The sequence below is a fragment of the Hordeum vulgare genome, chromosome 5H (assembly GCF_904849725.1).
Source record: "Hordeum vulgare subsp. vulgare chromosome 5H, MorexV3_pseudomolecules_assembly, whole genome shotgun sequence".
Lineage (NCBI taxonomy): Eukaryota > Viridiplantae > Streptophyta > Magnoliopsida > Poales > Poaceae > Hordeum > Hordeum vulgare.
In genome coordinates this window covers 241,503,922-241,528,336 of record NC_058522.1, presented here as the reverse complement: position 1 = coordinate 241,528,336, position 24,415 = coordinate 241,503,922, and the positions used below count along the sequence as shown (strand labels likewise).

Below are 24,415 nucleotides of genomic sequence, written 5' to 3'. Positions count from 1 at the left end.
GTTACCGACAAGTCTCTTTACTCATTCCATAATACAAGATCCCGTGACTAACACTTGAGTCACATTGCTTGGAAGGCTTATATGTGATGTTGTATTATCGAGTGGGTCCCGAGATACCTCTCCGTCACACGGAGTGAGAAATCCTAGTCTTGATCCATGCTAACTCAACGGACACCTTCTAAGATACCTGTAGAGCACCTTTATAGTCACCCAGTAACGTTGCGACTTTTGATACACACAAGGTATTCCTCCGGTGTCAGTGAGTTACATGATCTCATGGTCATAGGAATGAATACTTGATATGCAGAAAACAATAGCAGCAAAATGACACGATCACATGCTACGTTTATAGTTTGGTTCTTGTCCATCACATCATTCTCCCAATGATGTGATCCAGTCATCAAGTGACACCACTTGCATATGGTCAGAAAACCTTAACCATCCTCGATCAACTGGCTAGTCAACTAGAGGCTTACTAGGGACATAGTTTTGTCTATATATCCACACATGCATTTATGTTTTCATTCAATACAATTATAGCATGGATAGTAAACGATTATCTTGAAACATGAAATATAATAATAACTATTTTATCATTGCCTCCAGGGCATATTTCCAACAAATATATGACTTTGTGAAAAGATGAAATTCTTGCATTAAGAATTTGAAATAAAATATATTTATGATCCGACTTATAAGCCAGACAATGTATATCAATGTTTTAGACTCAAATCTTACTTAAATGAAACTAGTATGATCACCACTGGTTTATCATCGCTCTCTATAAGGTGACCCTTGCAGGATCCAATTGATGTTTTAACCTGGATAAGTTCGAATGCGACTTATCCTAGAGTACACGAGGTTGGAGCAGCATGATGTGAACATGTAGGTTTAACCAAGTTCCAAACAAGGCGGCTCAATAGCGCATGGAGTATCATTACTTTGTGTATGCCGACACGTGACACAAGCGTGTTTTAACCTGGATAAGTTCAGGGTCCCAAAGGATTGACTTATCGGGTGTACACAGGGTCGCCTTGTTCAGAGAAGCATCTTGAAGACAGGCAGGTTTAACCATAATTTTTTGTTGTGTTCGGATTGTAGCCGGGTTAAGAGGCAAACTATAACTGGCTAACTCATTGAGTCGGGAGCCCCCAAGTGACCCCTGTTTCAAAGAATAAAGACTCGGGCAATTTTGTAACCGAAATGACAAAGACCCCGAGTTTCGAGGGTGTTGGCTTTCTTATATTGAACATAAAGATGTATACACAGGTATCTACAATGTTGTGGAGCCAATGGCTCTAAGTGTAGTAAGGCCGAAGATGAGCAATGTTCGAAGCCATGTTTGTTTCCTCCTCTGAGGTACGTGACTTATGCTCACGTGTGTCAATCACATTATATGACCCATTGCTGATGTTTTTGCTCATGACAAAAGGCCCTTCCCATGGTGTTGAAAGTTTGTGCATGTCCATTTGGTCTTGAATCAAACGGAGCACTAAGTCACCTTCCTGGAAAGTTCGGCTACGGACTCAAAGGTTGTGATAGAAATGTAGGTCTTGTTGATATATTGCTGACCGTGAAGCGGAAATATCATCTTCCTTGTCCAATGCATCAAGGGCGTCTTGGTGAGCTTGTTCATTCTCTGCTTCAACATAAGCTGGAAGTCTGGGGGAGTCATGTCTGATATCACTTGGTAAAACAACCTCTACTCCATAAACCAAAAAAAACATGTAGCTTGTGGATCGATTACCAGTAGTCATATGCTCCAAAGTACCAAGGGGATTTCTTCGACCTAGCAACCCGATGTTTCATCTAAGGGTGCCAAGAGCCGGGGTTTGATCCCACCTAAGATTTCTTGGTTGGCCTATGTGCTACTGATGCAAGATCAAGTCGGATATGTTCTCGCTGGCAGAACTCCTCCATCGCTCCTTTAGACAAGTTTGTGTTATTATCTTTGATGATGCTATGTGGATAACCGTAATGATAAATTAGCTTTTTCACGAATTGCACCGCAGTCTCAGCATCGCACTTACTGATCGGCTCTGCTTCAATCCACTTGGTGAATTTATCAACTTCAACCAAAAGATGTGTTTTTTATTTGATGAGATTTTAAAAGGACCCAACATATCAAGCCCCCAGACTAAAAACGACCAAGTTATTGTAATCATCCATAACTCTTGAGGCGGCACATGAGCTTGTCGTGCAAACTTCTCGCAACCATCGCACTTTCGCACGATGTCTTCTACATCAGCATGAGCGGTAAGGCATTAAAATCCATGATGATAAACTTTTTCAAACAATGACCTTGAGCTAGCATGATGACCACAATCTCTAGTGTGGATTTCATTAAGGGTTTCATGGTCTTCATCAGGAGAAACGGAACATACAAAATGCCAGTAACGCTTCGACGATGTAACTCACCATTGACTATAGTCATGGACTTGCAGCGTCTGAGAATTTGTCGGGCGATGATTTCCTTATCAGGGAGCTCGCCTCGTGTAAAATAGGCCAAATATATGGTCCAATAAGGAATTGCATGAAAAGCCTCCACTAGGTGTGTCCGAGGATATGGGATAGCAATATCCTCCTCTGATTGCAATTCAACTCAAGGATTGCAAAGTACATCGGGGAAAACATTGTTGGAAATATGCCCTAGAGGCAATAATAAATTAGTTATTATTATATTTCATTGTTCATAATAATCGTTTATTATCCATGCTAGAATTGTATTGATTGGAAACTCAAATACATGTGTGGATACATCGACAACAGACTGTCCCTAGTGAGCCTCTAGTTGACTAGTTCGTTGATCACTGATGGTCAAGGTTTCCTGACCATGGACATGTGTTGTCACTTGATAACGGGATCACATCATTGGGAGAATGATGTGATGGACAAGACCCAAATTATAAACGTAGCATATGATCGTGTCAGTTTATTGTTACTGCTTTCTGCATGTCAATGTATGGGTTTCTATGACCATGAGATCGTGCAACTCCCGGACACCGGAGGAATACGTTGTGGGTTATCAAACGTCGCAACGTAACTTGATGACTATAAAGGTGCTCTACAGGAATCTCCAAAGGTGTCTGTTGGGTTGGCATGGATCAAGACTGGGATTTGTCACTCCGTCTGACAGAGAGGTACCTCGGGCCCCACTCGGTAATACAACATTACAACAAGCCTTGCAAGCAATGTGACTAAGGAGTTAGTTACAAGATCTTGTATTACAGAATGAGTAAAGAGACTTGCCGGTAACGATATTGAACTAGGTATAGAGATACCGGCGATCGAATCTCGGGCAAGTAACATACCGAAGGACAAAGGGAATGGTATACGGGATTATGTGAATCCTTGACATAGAGGTTCAACTGATAGAGATCTTCATAGAATATTTAGTAACCAATATGGACATCCAGGTCCCGCTGTTGGTTATTGACCAGAGAGTGTCTCAGATCATGTCTCCATAGTTCTCGAACCCGCACGGTGTGCACACTTAATTGTCCGGAAACTAAGATTGATATATAGGAAGTTGGTGTTTGGATTTCGGAAGGTTTTCGGGCATTGCCGGCAGTGTACCGGGAGTGACGAATGGGTTCCGGGGGCCCACTGGTTTGGCCCACCATGCCCCAAGGGGTCCACGTGGGTTTATTGGATGCGCAATAAGGTATAATGGGCTCACAAAGTCATCCAAGGAAAGCCCATGAGGAAAAACTGGAAAATCCAAAAGAGGTGGGAAAATAAGGAAGGAGTCCTAATCCAAAATGGGATTGGAGGAGGACTCCTCCCTTCCCTACTTCGGCCAACCAAAGGAGGCCTTCCTTGGCGCACCAATGCTGCCTCTCCCCTCCTCCTATAAGTACTAGAGGTTTAGGGCTTTTGAGACACAACTTTGCCACATGCTGCCCTCTCCTCTAGATCGTAGTTCTTCCTCTAGCTCGGTTTTCTATGGAGCTCGGGCGGAGCACTACAGGAATAGATCATTACCATCACCGGCGCGCCGTCATGATGCCGGAGAACTCATCTACTTCCTCGCCTCTCTTGCTGGAACAAGAAGGTGGAGATCGTCATCGAGCTGTATGTGTGCGGGACACGGAGGTGCCGTCCGTTCGGCACTTGATCGGAACGGATCGTGGGACGGATCACGAGACGGTTTGCGGGACGGATCGCGAGACGGTTCGTGGGACGGATCGTGAAGACGTACCACTACATCAACCGTGTTTATTAACGCTTCTGCTTAGCGATCTACAAGGGTATGTGGATCCAATCTCCCTCTCGTAGATCAACATCACCATGATAGGTCTTCGTGTGCGTAGGAATTTTTCTGTTTCCCATGCAACGTTCCCCAATAGTGGCATCATGAGCTTGGTTCATGCGTATATGTAATCTCGAGTAGAACACAAAAGTTTTTGTGGGCATTGATTTTCGATTTTCTGCCCTCCTTAGTCTTTTCTCGATTCAGCGGTATTGTTGGATTGAAGAGGCCCGGACCAACCTTACTCGTACGCTTACGAGAGACCGGTTTCATCGACTAACATGCAACTTGTTGCATAAAGATGACTGGCGGGTGCCTGTTTCTTCAAATTTAGTTGAATTGGTTTTGACCGAGGCTGTCCTTGGAGAGAGGTTAAATAACAATTTGCACATCACCATTGTGGTTTTTAGTTAGTAAGATGCGACCATACTAGATACCCATAGCAGCCACGTAAAACATGCAACAACAAATTACAGGACGTCTAACTTGTTTTTGCAGGGTATGCATGTGATGTGATATGGCCAAAGACATGATGACATATATTGGATGTATGAGATTATCATGTTGTAATAGTTAAATATCGACTTGCACGTCGATGCTACGGCAACCGGCAGGAGCCATAGGGTTGTCTTTAAACTAACGTTTGTGCTTGCAGATACATTTACTATACTTCTAGGTAGTAGCTTTAGTAGTGATAGCATATATAGCACGACAACCTCGATGGTGGCACGATGATGGAGATCATGGTGTGACGCCGGTGACGATGAAGATCATGCCGGTGCTTTGGTGATGGAGATCAAGAAGCACAAGATCATGTCCATATCATGTCACTTATGAATTGCATGTGATGTTAATCCTTTTATGCACCTTATCTTGCTTAGAACGACGGTAGCATTATAAGGTGTCCCCTCACTAAAATTTCGAGATAAAATTGTGTTCTCCCCGACTGTGCACCGTTGCGGCAGTTCGTCATTTCGAGACACCACGTGATGATCGGGTGTGATAGACTCAACGTTCACATACAACGGATGCAAAACAGTTGCACACGCGGAACACTCGGGTTAAACTTGACGAGCCTAGCATGTACAGACATGGCCTCGGAACACAAGAGACCGAAAGGTCAAGCATGAATCATATAGTTGATATGATCAACATGGAGATGTTCATCATTGAAACTATGCTCAAATCACGTGATGATCGGACTTGAGTTAGTGGATTTGGACCATGCGCCACTCGAATGATTAGAGGGATGTTGATGACCCACAAATATAGGGGATCAATCGTAGTCCTTTCGATAAGTAAGAGTGTCGAACCCAATGAGGAGCAGAAGGCTCTGATAAACGGATTTCAGCAAGGTAATAACTGCAAGCACTGAAAGTAGCGATAACAAGTGATTGTGTAGCGAGGTGAAACGTAGCAAGCAAAGAGTAACAAGTAACAAGTAGTAGCAACGGTGCAACAAGTGGCCCAATCCCTTTTGTAGCAAGGGACAAGCCTGAACAAAGTCTTATAGGAGGAAAAACGCTCCCGAGGACACACGGGAATTTCTGTCATGCTAGTTTCATCATGTTCATATGTTTCGCGTTCGTTACTTTTATAGTTTGATATGTGGTTGGACCGGCGCTTGGGTACTGCCCTTACTTGGACAAGCATCCCACTTATGATTAACCTCTCTCGCAAGCATCCGCAACTACAAAAGAAGAATTAAGACAAAGTCTAACCATAACATTAAACTAGTGTATCCAAATCAGCCCCTCACGAAGCAACGCATAGACTGGGGTTTAAGCTTCTGTCACTCCAGCAACCCATCATCTACTTACTACTTCACAATGCCTTCCTCTAGGACCAAATATGGTGAAGTGTTATGTAGTCGATGTTCACATAACACCACTAGACAAAAGACAACATACATCATATCAAAATACCGAACGAATATCAAATTCACATGACTATTATTAACATGACTTATCCCATGTCCTCAGGAACAAAAGTAACTACTCACAAGACATAATCATAATCATGACCAGAGGTGTAATGAATAGCATCAAGGATCTGAACATAAACTCTTCCACCAAGTAATCCAACTAGCATCAACTACAAAGAGTAATCAACACTACTAGCAACCTTACAAGTACCAATCGGAGTTGCGAGACGAAAATTGGTTACAAGAGATGAACTAGGGATTGGAGAGGAGATGGTGCTGATGAAGATGTTGATGAAGATGCCTCCCCTCTGACAAGAGGACTGTTGGTGATGACGATGGCGACGATTTCCCCCTCCGGGAGGGAAATTTCCCCAGCAGGATCGTCCTGCCGGAGCTCTAGATTGGATCTGCTCAAGTTCCTCCTCGTGGCAGCGGCGAAACCACAAAAAAGCTCCCTATTGATTTTTCCGGACCAAGACGCTTCATATAGCAAAAGAGGGGGCCTAGTGGGCCTTCAGGCAGCCCACAAGCCTGCCCTGCGCCACCAGGGGGGTGGTGGCGGTGGGCAAGCTTGTGGGGCACTGGTGGCCCCCCTCCGGTAGTTCTTTCGCCCAATATTTTTAATATATTCCAGAAAAAATCCATGTAAATTTTCAGGGCATTTGGAGATGTGCAAAATAGTGGACTAGGATTTGCTCCTTTTCTAGTCCAGAATTCCAACTGCCTGAACTCTCCCTCTTCAAATAAACCTTGCAAAATAAGAGAGAAAAGGCATAAATAGGGTACCACAAGTAATATAACAACCCAAGAAGCAATAAATATCAACATGAAAGCATGATGCAAAATGGACGTATCGACTCCCCCAAGCTTAGACCTCGCTTGTCCTCAAGCGAAAACCAAGTTCCATAAATATGTCCACATGTTGAGGGACGAAGGTGTCGATAAAACATAATACGAACATGAGGGCATCATGATCACACATAGAACAACAATATATCATAAAGATTCTTATGGGAAAGTAACAATTCCTTCACAAAGCAAAGCATGAAGCAAAAACCTTACTGAGAAGTAATCAACAATAATCCATAGTCATTGAAGCAATTACAATTTATCACAACATCAAAAAGAGTAAAATAAGAGCTTGTAAGGCAAACCCACATACTCAATCATCTCTTTTGTTTTCCACAATTGTTACAACTCACGTGGTACTCATGGTGTCAAAGTTTCAGCTAGACACAAAGGGAGATAGTGGCTTATAGTTTTGCCTCCAACAGTTTACCTCAAGGGTAAAGTCAACAACAATAAAGCATGAGTACTCAACGCCAAGTTGATATATGAATATAGATCTTTCCCAAGCATGTGACGGTAGCCAAGACAAAGGCAAAAAGGGAATTGGTGATGATCACCATGACTCTTACAAGGGTAAAAAGTAAAGGTACAAGATAGGCCCTTCGCAGAGGGAAGCAGAGGTTGTCATGCGCTTTTGAGGTTTGAATGCTTGTCCTCTTAGTGCGGAGGAACGTCACTTTATATTGCCCCCCTGTGACAAAGAACTTTATTATGCAGTCTGTCGCTTTTATGTATTCCTCATCACAGGTTCATACAAAGCTTATTTTCCACACACTAATAGATCATACATATTAGAGAGCAATTTTTATTGCTTGCACCGATGACAACTTACTTGAAGGATCTTATTCAATCCATAGGTAGGTATGGTGGACTCTCATGGCAAAACTGGTTGGAGGTTTATGGATGCACAAGTAGTATCTCTACTTGGTGCGGGAGTTTTGGCTAATATGAGGTGGAAGCAATCGTCACATGCTAAGGGATCTCTAATCATATAACATTGTTTGGAACCAAGCAAACACAATTCATTATGTTGTCTTCCTTGTCCAACATCTACTCCTAGGCATGTAATAGTTTGGTGAGTGCTCACAATTGTAAAAAAATGTCTAAGATGATATATTTATATGTGAACCTCTCTTTCCTTATTACTTCTTATTAATTGCAACAATGACCGAGGTCTATGTTGATTTATTCTCAACAAGTTTCAATCATCATACTTGTCATAAGTGAAGTTATCACTTTCCATAAGATCGTCTCATGATTTTTCATGCTATCGTTCTTTTCATACTCTTTGATCATGGCGCAAAGCAAAGCCCGTGACTAAGACACTCTTTATTATATAGCTCGTAAGCTCGAATACATTGGGGGAGAGACAAAAGCAGAAGACTCAAACTAAAAACTAAAGACTTATTCCTCTAAAAGAAGAAATAAAAACTGAAAAGGAAAGAACTAAAGCAAAGGTAAAAGCAAAAGATATAAAGGTGATACGATACCAGGGCAACTCCCCCAAGCTTGGCAGAAGCCAAGGGGATTGCCCATACCAATGCTTAGTTGTCTTCCTTTGGTGGTGATGGTGGTGTTGTTGGAGCAGTCTTGAGCTTGTCTAATTTCCACTTGAGCAAAAAGTTCTACTCCCTTAGATCGTCATTTTCCTCCTCAAGTTTCAAAACTCTATGGCAAAGCTCCTGCTTACTATCCTGCAAGAAACGAGAAGGGATAAACAAGGTCTTAGGCTTCTTCCTATGGTCAGGGAGGCTTGACTTCTTGAACTCCACATGGGTGTTTGCAGGTTGAGGTTGAGGAGTCTCCTCTTCATCGGAACTCATTTGCTCCTTCCCTTTGGGCTCATAGTCCTCTTGTCATCAGTGGTCCAGCCATATGGTTCCAAGTCCCCATAGACCTTGGGGTTAGCAAGGTAGTTAGCCACATAGCTCTCTCCCTCTGAATCTTGAGAAGACATCTTGACCTAGATCTACGGCAGAACAAGCTCGAAACGAAAACAGAGGAAAACTGCGCGATACGGAGATCAAAACCTTCGGGAGACTATATATTGATTTTTTCTGGGCCAGAAGGATTCCTCCGCAAGAAAACGGAGTCCGGGAAGCACATGAGGTGCCCACAAGCTTGCCCACCGCCACCAGGGGGTGGTGGCGGAGTGGGCCCTTGTGGCTGCCTCGTTCGCTCTCCGGACTGCTTTTTATTTTTCTAATTTTCCAAAAATTCCAAAACTGAGGAAATTTCCTATTGGAAAAGTATCGAAGTCCAATTTCTTGCCGAAACAGATACATCTTCGTTTTGAAGGTCTGAAACAGGCTGATAAACATCCCTTATGTACTCCTCTGGGTTATGACATTGATTATATTGGTCTCAACATTTATGGGAGTACCAGAGATGTAATGCTTGACTCTTTGCCCATTTACCACTCTAGGAAAATTTCCTTCCGTGTTATTGATTTTGATGGCACCGGAATGATATACTTCCTCGACAACATAGGAGCCTCCCCATTTAGAGAGAAGTTTGCCTGCAAAGAATCTCAAATGAGAATGGTATAACAAGACATAATCACCTACGTTGAACTCTCGTTTCTGTATTCGTTTGTCGTGCCATCTCTTAACCTTTTCCTTGAACAACCTGGCATTCTCATATGCGTGGGCTCTCCATTCATCTAACGAGCTGATATCAAACAACCGCTTCTCACCGGCAAGTTTGAAATCAAAGTTGAGCTCTTTGATTGCCCAATAAGCTTTGTGTTCCAGCTCAAGAGGTAAATGACACGCCTTACCGTAAACCATTTTATACGATAACATGCCCATGGGATTCTTATAAGCAGTCCTATAATCCCATAGTGCATCGTCAAGTTTGCTTGACCACTTCTTTCGAGATCTATTGACGGTCTTTTGTAGGATCAACTTGATCTCCCTATTACTCAACTCAACATGACCACTGGACTAAGGATGATAAGGATATGCAACTCTATGGTTGACATCATACTTAGCTAGCATCTTGCGGAAAACACCATGAATGAAGTGTGAACCGCCATCAGTCATCAAGTATCTAGGGACTCCAAATCTTGGGAATATGACTTCTTTAAGCATCTTAATAGAGTTTTGGTGATCAGCATTTTCAGTGGGGATAGCTTCTACCCACTTAGTAACGTAATCCACAGCAACTAAGATGTGAGTATACCCATTGGAACTCGGGAACGGTCCCATATAATAAAAGCCCCAGACATCAAATGGTTCAATGACAAGTGAATAGTTCATAGGCATCTCTTGACGCTTACTGATGTTCCCCATCCTTTGGCATTCGTCACAAGACAAGACAAACTTACGAGCATCCTTGAAGAGAGTGGGCCAATAGAAACCTGATTGCAGTACCTTATAGGCAGTTCTATCTCCAGCATGGTGTCCTCCGTAGGCTTCGGAATGACACTTCTACAAGAGCTGTCCCTGTTCATGTTCAGGCACACAACGTCTAATAACACCATCTACTCCTTCCTTATAAAGGTGAGGATCATCCCAAAAGTAGTGTCTCAAATCAAAGAAGAATTTCTTCTTTTGTTGATAGGTGAAACTGGGTGGTATTTATTTAGCTACGATATAGTTTGCATAATTGGCATACCATGATGCACTAAGTGAAGTGCGGATGACATTTAATTGCTCATCAGGAAAGCTGTCATCAATAGGTAGTGGGTCATCAAGGACATTTTCGGTCAACGACGTGCAAATCAAATTATCTGCTACAGGGTTATCAACACCTTTTCGGTCAACGACGTGCAAATAAAATTCCTCTAGCAGGAGAACCCATCTGATCAGCCTAGGCTTAGCGTCCTTCTTCTCCATGAGGTACTTAATAGTAGCATGATCAGAGTGAATAGTGACTTTGGAGTCAACTATGTAAGATCTGAACTTTTGACATGCAAACACGACTGCTAAAAATTCCTTCTTCGTGGTGGCATAGTTTCTTTGGGCACTGTCTAGATTTTTACTAGCGTAGTGAGTGACATTCAACTTCTTGTCAACTCTTTGTCCTAGAACAACACCAACAACATAATCACCAACGTCACGCATGATTTCAAAGGGCAAGTTCCAGTCAGGTGGTTGAACAATAGGTGCGGTTATCAAAGCCTTCTTAAGTATTTCAAAAGCTTCCTCACAATCCTCATCAAAAACAAAAGGAACATCCTTCTGCAAGAGGTTGGTAAGAGGCCTAGAATTCTTAGAGAAGTCTTTAATAAACCTTCTATAGAAACCAGAATGACCTAGGAAACTTTGTATACCCCTGATATCTGTGGGGCACGACATTTTCTCAATTGCATCAACCTTAGCCTTATCAACTTCAATGCCTCTTTCAGAGATTTTGTGTCCTAAGACAATACCTTCATTAAGCATAAAGTGGCACTTCTCCGAATTCAAGACGAGCTTGGTTTCTTCGCATCTCTGTAAGACTCGATCAAGGTTGCTGAGGCAATCATCAAAGGAAGACCCGTAAACGGAGAAGTCATCCATGAAAACATCGACAATCTTTTCACAAAAGTCAGAGAATATAGCCATCATACATCTTTGGAAGGTGGCAGGTGCATTACATAAGCCAAAAGGCATACGTCTATAGGCAAAGGTACCGAAAGGGCAGGTGAAGGTGGTTTTCTCTTGATCAGATTGTGCAACAGGTATCTGCGAGAAACCTGAATAACCGTCTAGAAAGCAGAAGTGTGTGTGCTTTGATAGCCTTTCTAGCATTTGGTCGATTGCCGTCAAAGGATAATGATCTTTCCTGGTTGCCTTGTTCAGTTTCCGGAAGTCTATCACCATTCTATAGGTGGTAATAATCCTTTGTGGGATTAGTTCATCCTTATCATTAGGGACGACGGTGATACCTCCCTTCTTAGGTACACAATGTACTGGACTTACCCAATCACTATGAGCAACAGGATAAATGATTCCTGCTTCCAGAAGCTTTAATATTTCTTTTCTAACTACCTCTTTCATCTTAGGATTTAATCTCCTTTGATGATCAGCAACTGGTTTAAAGTCAGGATCGGTTTTAATCTTGTGCTGACATAGAGTAGGACTAATACCCTTAAGATCATCAAGAGTATATCCAATAGCAGCGCGGTGCTTCCTCATAGTTTTTAGTAACTCCTTCTCTTCGCGCTGTGAGAGGAGAGCACTAATAATGACAGGATATATCTCCTTCTCATCAAGATAGGCATACTTAAGAGTATCCGGCAACTGTTTAAGCTTGAACACAGGATCACCCTTTGGTGGGGGAGGATCTCCAAGCAGTTCAACAGGCAGATTATTCTTGAGAATAGGATATTGTTCTAAGACAATTCTATCTATCTCATCTCTCTCCTCCATATGCATATCATTTTCATGCTCAAGCAGATATTGCTCTAAAGGATCCGTAGGAGGTACGGCAATAGAGGCAAGAGAAATGATTTCATCTCTACGAGACGACTCTCTTTCATGGGTTTGTCTTCCAAACTTGGAGAAGTTAAATTCATGAGACACACCCTCGAAACTTACTGTGATAGTCTGCTTAATGTAATCAATGTGAGCATTGACACTGTTGAGAAAGGGTCTACCAAATATGATGGGACAAAAGCTATCTTGTGCAGTACCAAGGACGAGGAAATCAGTAGGATACTTCGTCTTACCATACATGACTTCTACGTCTCTCACAATTCCCAGAGGGCAGATAGTGTCTCTATTAGCTAACGTAATAGTGACATCAATGGGTTCTAACTCAGCAGGTGCAATCTCATCTTTGATTTCATCATATAGAGAACGGGGTATTGCACTAACACTAGCTCCCATATCACATAAACCATGGTAACAGTGATCTCCTGTCTTAACAGAAACATCGGGCAGGCCAACTACAGGTCCATGCTTGTCTTTCGCGTGAGGTTTAGCAATTCTAGTGGAGTCCTCACAGAATTTGATAACATGCCCATCTATGTCTTCGGCTAAGAGATCTTTGATAATAGCAACACTAGGTTCAACTCTAATCTCCTCAGGGGGTGCAAGTGGTCTAATGTAACCCCTACGTATCACAGTTGGAGCTTTAGAATAATCCTTCATCCTAGCAGGGTATGGTGGTTTCTCAGTGTAAGCACAAGGAACAACAGGATCACTAAAAGCTATGATTTTCTCCTCAACTAGATTGGTTTTGGCTATGTTGCTTTCTACAGGAGGATGATATTTAAACCACTTAAGGTAAACCCGTCAAACATGGTCGGCATAGCAATGCAGCGGCGATAATCTGTCAGAAACTTAAAGCTGTTCGATTTGCACTACGAAGATGGAGTAGCGGTATCTCCTGCCTTAAGGTAGCAACCATCAACACCAACAAGGCGTTGCTGGAGTTAGACTCCCTCGAAGATCGACGTACTCTCACCACGCCAGAACGAAACTTCCGATGCATCCTCAAAAATCACCTTCTCAGATTGCTAAAATACCAGAAAGAATACTGGCGCAAGAGATGCTCCATCATATGGATCAAGTTTGGAGATGAAAACACAAAGTTTTTTCAAACAGTGGCAACTGAACGGTATCGACGCAACTTTGTGGCTACACTCAAAACGGATGCAGGGATCGTGGTTGAGACACATGCCAGCAAGGAGGCTCTCCTGTTTGACACCTATAGAACAAGGATGGGCGCGGCGAGAGCTCCCGATATATGATTTGATTTAACGCAACTACGGCGACAAGACATCGACTTTGAAGTTCTTACGATCCCCTTTGCAAAAGAGGAAATCGACGCTGTAGTGAAAGAGATGCCAACTGACAAATCTCCATGGCCGGACGGTTTTAATGGCGCCTTTCTTAAAACTTGTTGGCACATCATCAAGAAAGACTTCTATGATCTTTGTGACGAATTCCACCGAGGTAATCTCAACTTGGAACCTCTGAATTATGGGCACATCACGCTCATCCCCAAGACGGCTTCTCCTGAGCCAGTGAATGACTATCGTCCCATTACCCTGCTTAACTGCTGCCTCAAGATGATCACCAAGATACTGGCGCAGCGACTCCAGAAGATCATTCTACAGATTGTGCATCGAAACCAGTACGAGTTCCTCCGTGGTAGATCTATACATGACTGCTTGGCATGGGCTTTCGAGTATATACACCAATGTCAAAGCTCTCGAAAGGAGATAGTCCTGCTTAAATTAGACTTCGCTGAAGCTTTTGATACGGTTGAACATTCGGCTATGATCACCATCATGCAACGTATGGGGTTTAATTCAAAGTGGATCCAATGGATGCAATGCATATTCTCGTCAGGAAAATCATCAGTATTACTGAATGGAGTCCCTGGTAAACAATTCCCCTGCAGATTTGGAGTAAGACAGGGAGATCCTCTCTCACCATTGATATTTGTGCTGGCGGCGGACATACTCCAAACAGAGATTAACAAACAACTAAATCTGGGCTTGTTATCCCACCCTATCGACCCAAGAGGTGATGCTGACTTTCCAGTCATTCAATACGCCAACGACACCATCATCATCATGCAGGCGTGTGATGTACAGGCTGCGAGAATGAAGAGAATACTAGATGACTTCGCCACGATGATAGGGCTCAGGATTAACTATCAGAAATCAACCCTAGTTCCTATCAATGTGACACAAGAGGTCTGTGACAACATCATCTCGATCTTTCATTGTGCGCAGGCAACAATGCCATTCACCTACCTAGGGCTCCCGCTGGGTACATCTAAACCTACTGTCTTGGATATGACACCGCTAGTGTGTAAAGCAGAGAGGAAAATCACAGCTGCCATGGCGCTGATGTCACATGCGGGCAGATTGGCTTTGATGAACTCACTAGTCACGTCGCTACTTGTGTACCCAATGGGGACCCTCAGAATCCCCCCAACGATTGTAGAACAATTTGATAAACTCCGGAGGAGGTGCCTATGGAGAAAAAAGACTGAAGATGGATTCAAAAGTAATGCACTAGTAGCGTGGAACGCAGTTTGCCGCCCGAAAGAGAATGACAGCCTAGGGGTCCTGAACCTCAAGCTACAGAATGACGCGATGCTTCTAAAGATGCTTCACAAGTTCTACAACAGAAAAGAAATCCCATGGGTAGCATTGATCTGGAACACACACTATGGGGAAGCAATCCCCCATGCGCAAGATCGCTGTGGCTCTTTCTGGTGGCGAGAACTGACTAAAATTATGCCGGTGTTCGGAGGGATAACGCGAGTCAATGTTAACAATGGCCTCTCGACGCTCTTTTGGAAAGACAACTGGAACAATGCCGTATATGCAGAAAAGTTCCCTCGGGCTTTCTCCTTTGCTAGAACTGAAGATGCCTCGGTTCAGAACTTCTTGGGGACTAGCTCGCTTCAAGAAGCCTTCTCGCTGCCTCTGTCAGAACAAGCGCATGATGAACTCAGAATGATGCAACAAGAAATCAGAGACGTGTAGCTAAACCCTAGTGGAGATGACTGGGTGTGTTCTTGGGGAGCTGGCACCTTTGCAACGGCAGCATATCGACGTTTCTATTTCAAAGAGACTACGGTGCATCCAGCGTTTCACTGGCTGTGGAAAACAAAGTGTGTCCCAAAGATGAAGGTATTTGGATGGTTTTTGCTGATGGACAGGCTCAACACGAGGAATATGCTCAAACGGAGACATTACAACATAGGGGCTACTCTTGACTACATGCTATGTGATCGACACGTGGAGGAAACAGTAGAACATCTCTTCTTCGAATGCAGCTTTAGCCAACGCTGTTGGAATATGCTCAACATCAAATGGTCAGAACAACAACATAGACTAGAGAAACTACAGCACCAGAGGACATCACACCCCAGGGACATGTTCATGGATATTTTTCTGGTGGCAGCCTGGAGTCTATGGAAGGAAAGAAATAACAAGTGCTTTGAGCAAATAAACCCATCTCTTGGGGCCTGGCGACGTCGGTTTGTACTAGACTTCTCCAATCTTAGACACCGTGTGCCTACTAGCAAGGTGCAAAACATAGATAACATTGTGGCAACCTTAGCTGATACCACATAATATGTAACCCCACCCTCCCCACCCCCCTCCCCCCATCCCCATTCCACCCCCTCCCCATCATGTACATGTGTAACTATTGGCTTTATATATACATGCAGTAGGATTTTATCCTACTGTCTTACACTCAAAAAAATAAAAATATTTAAACCACTTCTCTTTGGGAAGATCAACATGAGCAACAAAAGATTCACATAGAGAAGCTACTATCTCAGAGTCAAGTCCATACTTAGCGCTAAAATCTCTAGAAGTGTTTGTCTCAACAAAAGATTTAACGCAATCAAACTGGAAATTCATACCTGAGTCCTTACCTTCCTCCAGCTCCCAATCTTCAGAGTTGCGCTTGATTCTCTCCAATAAATTCCACTTGTGATCAATATCCTTCTTCATAAAAGAACCGGCACAAGAAGTGTCAAGCATGGCACGATCTTCATGAGAAAGCCGAGCATAAAAGTTTTGAGTGATGATTTCTCTCGAGAGCTCATGATTGGGGCATGAATATAGCACTGATTTAAGCCTCCCCAAGCTTGAGCTATTCTTCCCTGTCACGAGGCCAAAAGTTATAAATAAAGTTCCGATCACGATGTACTAAATGCAATGGATAGAACTTTTGATGAAACTCCAATTTCAACCGATTGTAGCCCCATGATCCAGCATCATCACATAACCTATACCATGTCAACGCCTTATCCTTCAAATATAAAGGAAATACTTTATTCTTTACCTCATCCTCGGGCAAACCTGCAAGCTTAAATAAACCACAAATTTCATCTACATAGATTAGATGAAAGTCTCGATGTGAAGATCCATCTCCTGTAAAAGGATTAGCCAACAGTTTCTCAAGCATATCCAAAGGAATTTCATAAAAGATATTTTCAGTAGATACCTCAGGTTGAGGAGCAAGTCCTCGTGATTCCGTTCGTGGTGAAGATACCCCGAACAAACTCCTCAAAGGAAGAGTTTCCATAGTGACAAGTGACAATAAATTTCAGCACAGTATATAAATGTTTCCTTACCAATTTCCACTTACCAAAGGCGCTTCACTCCCCGACAACGGCGCCAGAATAGAGTCTTGATGACCCACAAGTATAGGGGATCAATCGTAGTCCTTTTTATAAGTGAGAATGTCGAACCCAACGAGGAGCAGAAGGCTCTGATAAACGGAATTCAGCAAGGTAATAACTGCAAGCACTGAAAGTAGCGGTAACAAGTGATTGTGTAGCGAGGTGAAACGTAGCAAGCAAAGAGTAACTAGTAACAAGTTGTAGCAACGGTGCAGAAAGTGTCCCAATCCCTTTTGTAACAAGGGACAAGCCTGAACAAAGTCTTATAGGAGGAAAAACGCTCCCGAGGACACACGGGAATTTCTGTCATGCTAGTTTCATCATGTTCATATGATTCGCGTTCGTTACTTTGATAGTTTGATATGTGGGTGGACTGGCGCTTGGGTACTGCCCTTACTTGGACAAGCATCCCACTTATGATTAACCTCTCCCGCAAGCATCCTCAACTACAAAAGAAGAATTAAGACAAAGTCTAACCATAGCATTAAACTAGTGGATCCAAACCAGCCCCTCACGAAGCAACGCATAGACTGGGGTTTAAGCTTCTTTCACTCCAGCAACCCATCATCTACTTACTACTTCCCAATGCCTTCCTCTAGGCCCAAATATGGTGTAGTGTTATGTAGTAGACGTTCACATAACACCACTAGAGGAAAAACAACATACAACATATCAAAATACCGAACGAATATCAAATTCACATGACTATTATTGACATGACTTATCCCATGTCCTTAGGAACAAAAGTAACTACTCCCAAGACATAATCATAATCATGACCAGAGGTGTAATGAATAGCATCAAGGATCTGAACATAAACTCTTCCACCAAGTAATCCAACTAGCATCAACTACAAAGAGTAATCAACACTACTAGCAACCTTACAAGTACCAATCGGAGTTGCGAGACGAAGATTGGTTAGAAGAGAGGAACTAGGGATTGGAGAGGAGATGGTGCTGATGAAGATGTTGATGAAGATGCCTCCCCTCCGACGAGAGGAGTGTTGGTGATGACGATGGCGACGATTTCCCCCTCCGGGAGGGAAATTTCCCCAGCAGGATCGTCTTGCCGGAGCTCTAGATTGGATCTGCTCAAGTTCCACCTCGTGGCGGCGGTGAAACCACGAAAAAGCTCCCTATTGATTTTTTCCATACCAGGACGCTTCATATATAAATAGAGGGGGTCTAGTGGGCCTTCAGGCAGCCCACAAGCCTGCCCTGCGCCACCAGGGGTGGTGGTGGCGGTGGGCAAGCTTGTGGGGCCCTGGTGTCCCCCTCCCGTAGTTCTTTCGCCCAGTATTTTTAATATATTCCCGAAAAAATCCACATAAATTTTCAGGGCATTTGGAGATGTGCAGAATAGTGGACTAGGATTTGCTCCTTTTCCAGTCCAGAATTCCAGCTGCCTGAATTCTCCCTCTTCAAATAAACCTTGCAAAATAAGAGAGAAAAGGCATAAATATGGTACCACAAGTAATATAACAGCCCAAGAAGCAATAAATATCAACATGAAAGCATGATGCAAAATGGGCGTATCAGATGTCTATATGAGTGGGAGTTCTTAAGTAATATGATTAATTCAACTAATTATCATGAACATATTCAAGAGGTCTTTGCGAATTATGTTGTAGCTTGCGCTTTAGCTCTACTATTTTTATATGTTCCTAGAGAAATTTTAGTTGAAAGATGATAATAGCAACTTTGCGGACTGAGTCCGTAAACTATGGATTGTCCTCATTGCTGCACAGAAGGCTTATGTCCTTAATGCACCACTCGGTGTGCTACACCTCGAGTGTCGTCTGTGGATGTTGGAAACATTTGACATACACGTTTTTGATGACTACGTGATAGTTTAGTGCGTAATACTTGACGGCTTAGAAGCAAGGCGCCGAAGACGTTTTTTTGTACGTCACGGAACATAAGAGATGTTCTAAGAGATGAAATTGGGATTTCATGCTCATACCCTTGTTGAGAGGTATGAGACCTCTGACAAGATTCTTTGTCTACAAAGTAAAGGAAAAAAGCTCAATCGTTGAGCATGTGCTCAGATTGTGTGAGTACAACAGTCGCTTGAATCAAGTGGGAGTTAATCTTCCAGATGAGATAGTGATGGTTCTCCAAAGTCACTGCCACCAAGCTGCTAGTGCTTCGTGATGAACTATAACATATCAAGGATAGATATGATGATCCATGAGTGATTCGCAATGTTTGACACTGCGAAAGTAGAAATCAAGTAGGAGCATCAATTGTTGATGGTTAGTGAAACCACTAGTTTCAAGAAGGGCAAGGGCTAGAAGGGATACTTCATGAAACGGCAAACCAGATGCTTCTCTAATGAAGAAACCCAAGGTTGAACCCAAACCCAAGACTAAGTGCTTCTGTTATGAGGGGAACAGTCACCGAGGCGGTACTACACTAGATACTTGGTAGATGAGAAGGTTGGCAAAGTCGACTAAAAGTATATTGGATATACCTGATATTGATATGTACCTTACTAGAATTCCTAGTAGCACGAGGGTATTAGATACCGGTTCAGTTGCTAAGTGTTAGTAACTCGAAGTTATGGCTACCGATTAAAAGGATACTAGCAAGGGTGAGGTAACGGTGTGTGTTGGAAGTAATTCTAATGTTGATGTCATCAAACATCGCACGCTCCCTCTACCATCGGGATTGGTGTTAAACCTAAATAATTGTTATTTGGTGTTTGTGTTGAGCATGAACATGATTGGATCATGTTTATTGCAATAAGATTATTCATTTAAAGAGAATATTGGTTATTCTATTTGCTTGAATAATTACCTTCAATGGTTTATTGAATCTCGATCGTAGTGCTACACATGTTTATAATATTGATGCCAAAAGATACAAAGTAGTAATGATAGTACCACTTACTTGTCGCACTGCCGCCTGAGTCATGTCGGTGTAAAATGCATGAAGAAGCTCCATGCTGATGGATCTTTGTACTCACTCATTTTTGAAATGTTTGAGACATGCAAACCATACCTATTGGTATAAAACGCATGAAGAAACTCCATGCAGATGGATCGTTTGGATTCACTTGATTTTGAATCACTTGAGACATGCAAATCGTACCACATGGAACAAGAAAGTAACTTGTTGGAAGTAATAGATTTTTGATGTGTACAGTCCAATAAGTGCTGAGGCATGCAGTGGATATTGTTATGTTCTTACTTCACTAACGATTTGAGTAGATACAAGAGTATTTACTTGATGAATCACAAGTCTGAAATATTGCAAAGTTCAAAGCTATTTCAGAGTGAAGATCATCGTGACAAGAGGATAAACTGTCTACGATATGAGCATAGAGATGAATATCTGAGCTGCGAGTTTTGGTACACAGTTAAGACAATGTGGAAGTTGTTTCAGAAGTCATGCGACCTAGAACACCATAGTGCGATGGTGTGTCCGAACGTCATAGTCACGCCCTATTTGATATGGTGCATACTATGATGTCTCTTATCGAATTACCACTGTGGTTTATGGGTTATGCATTAGAGACAACCGCGTTCACTTTAAATAGGGCACCACGTATTTCTGTTTAGATGACACCGTATGAACTATGGTTTGGAGAAGCCTAAGCTGTCGTTTCTTGAAAGTTTGGGGCTACGACGCTTATGTGAAAAAGTTTCAGTTTGATAAGCTCGAAACCAAAGCGGATAAATGCATCTTCATAGGATATCCAAAAAAGTTGGGTACATCTCATATCTCAGATCCTGAAGCAAAGTGTTTGTTTCTAGAAACGGTTCCTTTCTTGAGGAAAGGTTTCTCTCGAAAGAATTGAGTGGGAGGGTGGTGGAACTTGATGAGGTTATTGAACCGTCACTTCAACCAGTGTGTAGAAGGGCGCAGGAAGTTGTTCCTATGGCGCCTACGCCAATTGAAGTGGAAACTGATGATAGTGATCATTGACCTTTGGATCAAGTTACTACAAACCGCGTAGGTCGACAAGGTTGCGTACTGCTACAGAGTAGTACGGTAATCCTGTCTTGGAGGTCATGTTGTTGAACAACAATGACCTACGAGCTATGGAGAAGCGATGGTGGGCCCGGATTCTGACAAATGTATGGAGGCCATGAAATCTGAGAGAGGACCCGTGTATAAAACAAAGTGTAGACTTTGGAAGAACTACTTGATGGTCGTAAGACTATTAAGTACATATGGATCTTTAAAAGGAAGATAGACGATGATGGTGAAAGTCACCGTTAAGAAAAGCTCAACTTGTCGCAAAGATGTTCGACAAGTTCAAAGAGTTGACTATGATGAGACTTTCTCACTCGTAGCGATGCTAAAAGTCTGTTGGGATTATGTTAGCAGTTGCTGCATTATTTATGAAATATTGCACATAGGATGTCAAAACATTATTTCCTCGACGGTTTCCTTGAGGAAAGGTTGTATGTGATACAACCAGAAGGTTTTGTTGATCCTAAGAGCAACTCTAGCAGACCCCGCATCCGGCCGGCCCGCAAAACACATTTGCAGTTCGCGCAAAACCAAAGAAAATAAGAACCACAAGTATGCATTTCAGAAGATTTCCAACTTCCATAACTGCTCCCACTAGTTGGAGCAATGTCTTCTCCATGCACTCATTGTTGATCTGCGGATTCTTGATCTTGCTTTCTTCATTCTTCATCTTTGGTTCCAAAGAAGTAGATGTTTCTTCCCCTCTAGTTGCACATGTAGTCACATCTTTGCCTTCGATTGTACTAAGGAGTGCACTAACATCTATTAAGTTTCTTTCTATCAACAAATCAACGTATTGGCCTTCCCAAAACCAAAATGAGCATCCATCGTCCTACACAAAAGAATGAGCAAGCTCGACGTGAGCTACCGCAATTGAACTAAAGAATGAGCTATGGAACGAGCTACCGCAAGTGCACGTACCCCGTCATTTTCGCATTTGTAGAACACCCATCCGGGGTGCTTCGGCGTGCCCGAAGCGAGCCGCAACACTTGGCGTGGGCAGTCGTCGCACTCTATGAGCGGCATCGGCAGGCCACAAAGACGCTGTGCGAGCGCCGAGCCCGGTGGATGGCCGGACGAGTCCATGCCCGCAAACCTTCGGCGGCGGCAGGCGGACAAACCTGTGCCTGCATGCGGTGATGCGCCCTTGCCTGGGCTGCGGGAGAGGCTCACCGACCACTCCATCCTGGGGCAGCAACCAGCGGCCGGAAAAAGCCAAATCCGACGGCCCGCGATGAAGTGTGGCAAATCTGCAAATCCGGCGGCCCGCCGACGCACGGGGGAATGGAGGGGAGGCCTCGAGCGCGTGGCGGCCTTCCGGCATGCTCCTGCCGGCTCGTGTCGCCGGAATCTTGGGCGGCGGCCTGCCGCGGTGCGAGGGGGGAGAGGAGAGGTGGTTGGTGGGAGAAAGCGCGGGATGAAATGTCCCCCCACCAACCGCTTCCGCTTATATGCAGGGCACCGCAGCCGCAAGGGGGAAACCCGCGTTTTCCTAGGTTGGGGTCGGGATTCTGCCGCGCCCCCTAAATTTTTTTGCGGGCCAGGGCGGGATGCGGGGTCTGATCGGGCTGGTTTTTCCGCACCGACCCGCATTTTGGCGTTTATTTTACGGATCGGGGCGGGATGCGGGGTTTGCTAGAGTTGCTCTAAGGATGCTAACAAGTATGCAAGGTACAACGATCCTTCTATGGACTGGTGCAAGCATGTTGGAGTTGGAATAGACGCTTTGATGAGATGATCAAAGCTTTTGGGTTTATAAAAGGTTTATGAGAAACTTGTATTTCCAAAGAAGTGAGTGGGAGCACTATAGAATTTCTGATAGATATATGTGGTTGACATACTGTTGATCGGAAGTAATGTAGAATTTCTGTAAAGCATAAAGGGTTGTTTGAAAGGAGTTTTTTCAAAGGAAGACCTGGATAGAGCTACTTGAACATTGAGCATCAAGATCTATAGAGATAGATCAAAACGCTAAATAGAACTTTCAATGAAATGCATGCCTTGACAGGTTTTTGAAGGAGTTCAAAATAAATCAGCAAAGAAGGAGTTCTTGGCTGTGTTGTAAGGTGTGAATTTCAGTAAGACTCAAAGCCCGACAACGCAGAATAAAGAGAAAGGACGAAGGTCGTCCCCTATGCCTTAGCAGTAGACTCTAAAGTATGCCATGCTGCGTACCGCACCTGATGTGTGCCTTCCCATGAGTCTGTCAAGGGGTACAAAGAGTGATCCAGGATTGAATCACTCGACAACGGTCAAAGTTATCCTTAGTATCTAATGGACTAAGGAATTTTTTCTTGATTATGGAGGTGATTAAAGAGTTCGTCGTAAAGGGTTACATCAATGCAAGCTTTGACACTAATCCGAATAACTCAGTAGTAAACCGGATTCATATAGTAGAGCAGTCATTTGGAATATTTCCAAATAGCACGTAGTAGCAGCATCTATAGGATAACATAAAGATTTGTAAAGCACACACGGATCTAAAAGGTTCAGAATCGTTGTCTAAAACCTCTTTCACAAGCAAGACATGATCGAACCCCACAACTGTATGGGTGTTAGATTCATTACAATCACATAGTGATGTGAACTAGATTATTGACTCTAATGCAAGTGGGAGACTGTTGGAAATATGCCCTAGAGGCAATAATAAATTACTTATGATTATATTTCCTTGTTCATAATAATCGTTTATTATCCATGCTAGAATTGTATTGATTGGAAACTCAAATACATGTGTGGATACATAGATAACACACTGTCCCTAGTGAGCCTCTAGTTAACAAGTTTTTTGATCAAAGATGGTCAAGGTTTCCTGACCATGGACAAGTGTTGTCACTTGATAACGGGATCACATCATTGGGAGAATGATGTGATGGACAAGATCCAAATAATAAACGTAGCATATGATCGTGTCAGTTTATTGTTACTGTTTTCTGCATGTCAATGTATCTGTTTCTATGACCATGAGATCATGCAACTCCCGGACACCGGAGGAATACCTTGTGGGTTATCAAATGTCGCAACGTAACTGGGTGACTATAAAGGTGCTCTACAGGTATCTCCAAAGGTGTTTGTTGGGTTGGCATGGAGTAAGACTGGGATTTGTCACTCCGTGTGACGGAGAGGTATCTCGGGGCCCACTCGGTAATACAACATCACAACCAGCCTTGCAAGCAATGTGACTAAGGAGTTAGTTATGGGATCTTGTATTACGGAACAAGTAAAGAGACTTGCCAGTAACGAGATTGAACTAGGTATAGAGATACCGACGATCAAATCTTGGGCAAGTAATATACCGAAGGACAAAGGGAATGGTAT

General features: G+C 43.1%; 1 pseudogene; it reads left to right on the top strand.

Moving 5' to 3' along the window:
* LOC123396549 overlaps positions 1 to 24,415 on the top strand; it is a 142,170-nt pseudogene that overhangs the window by 105,209 nt on the left and 12,546 nt on the right.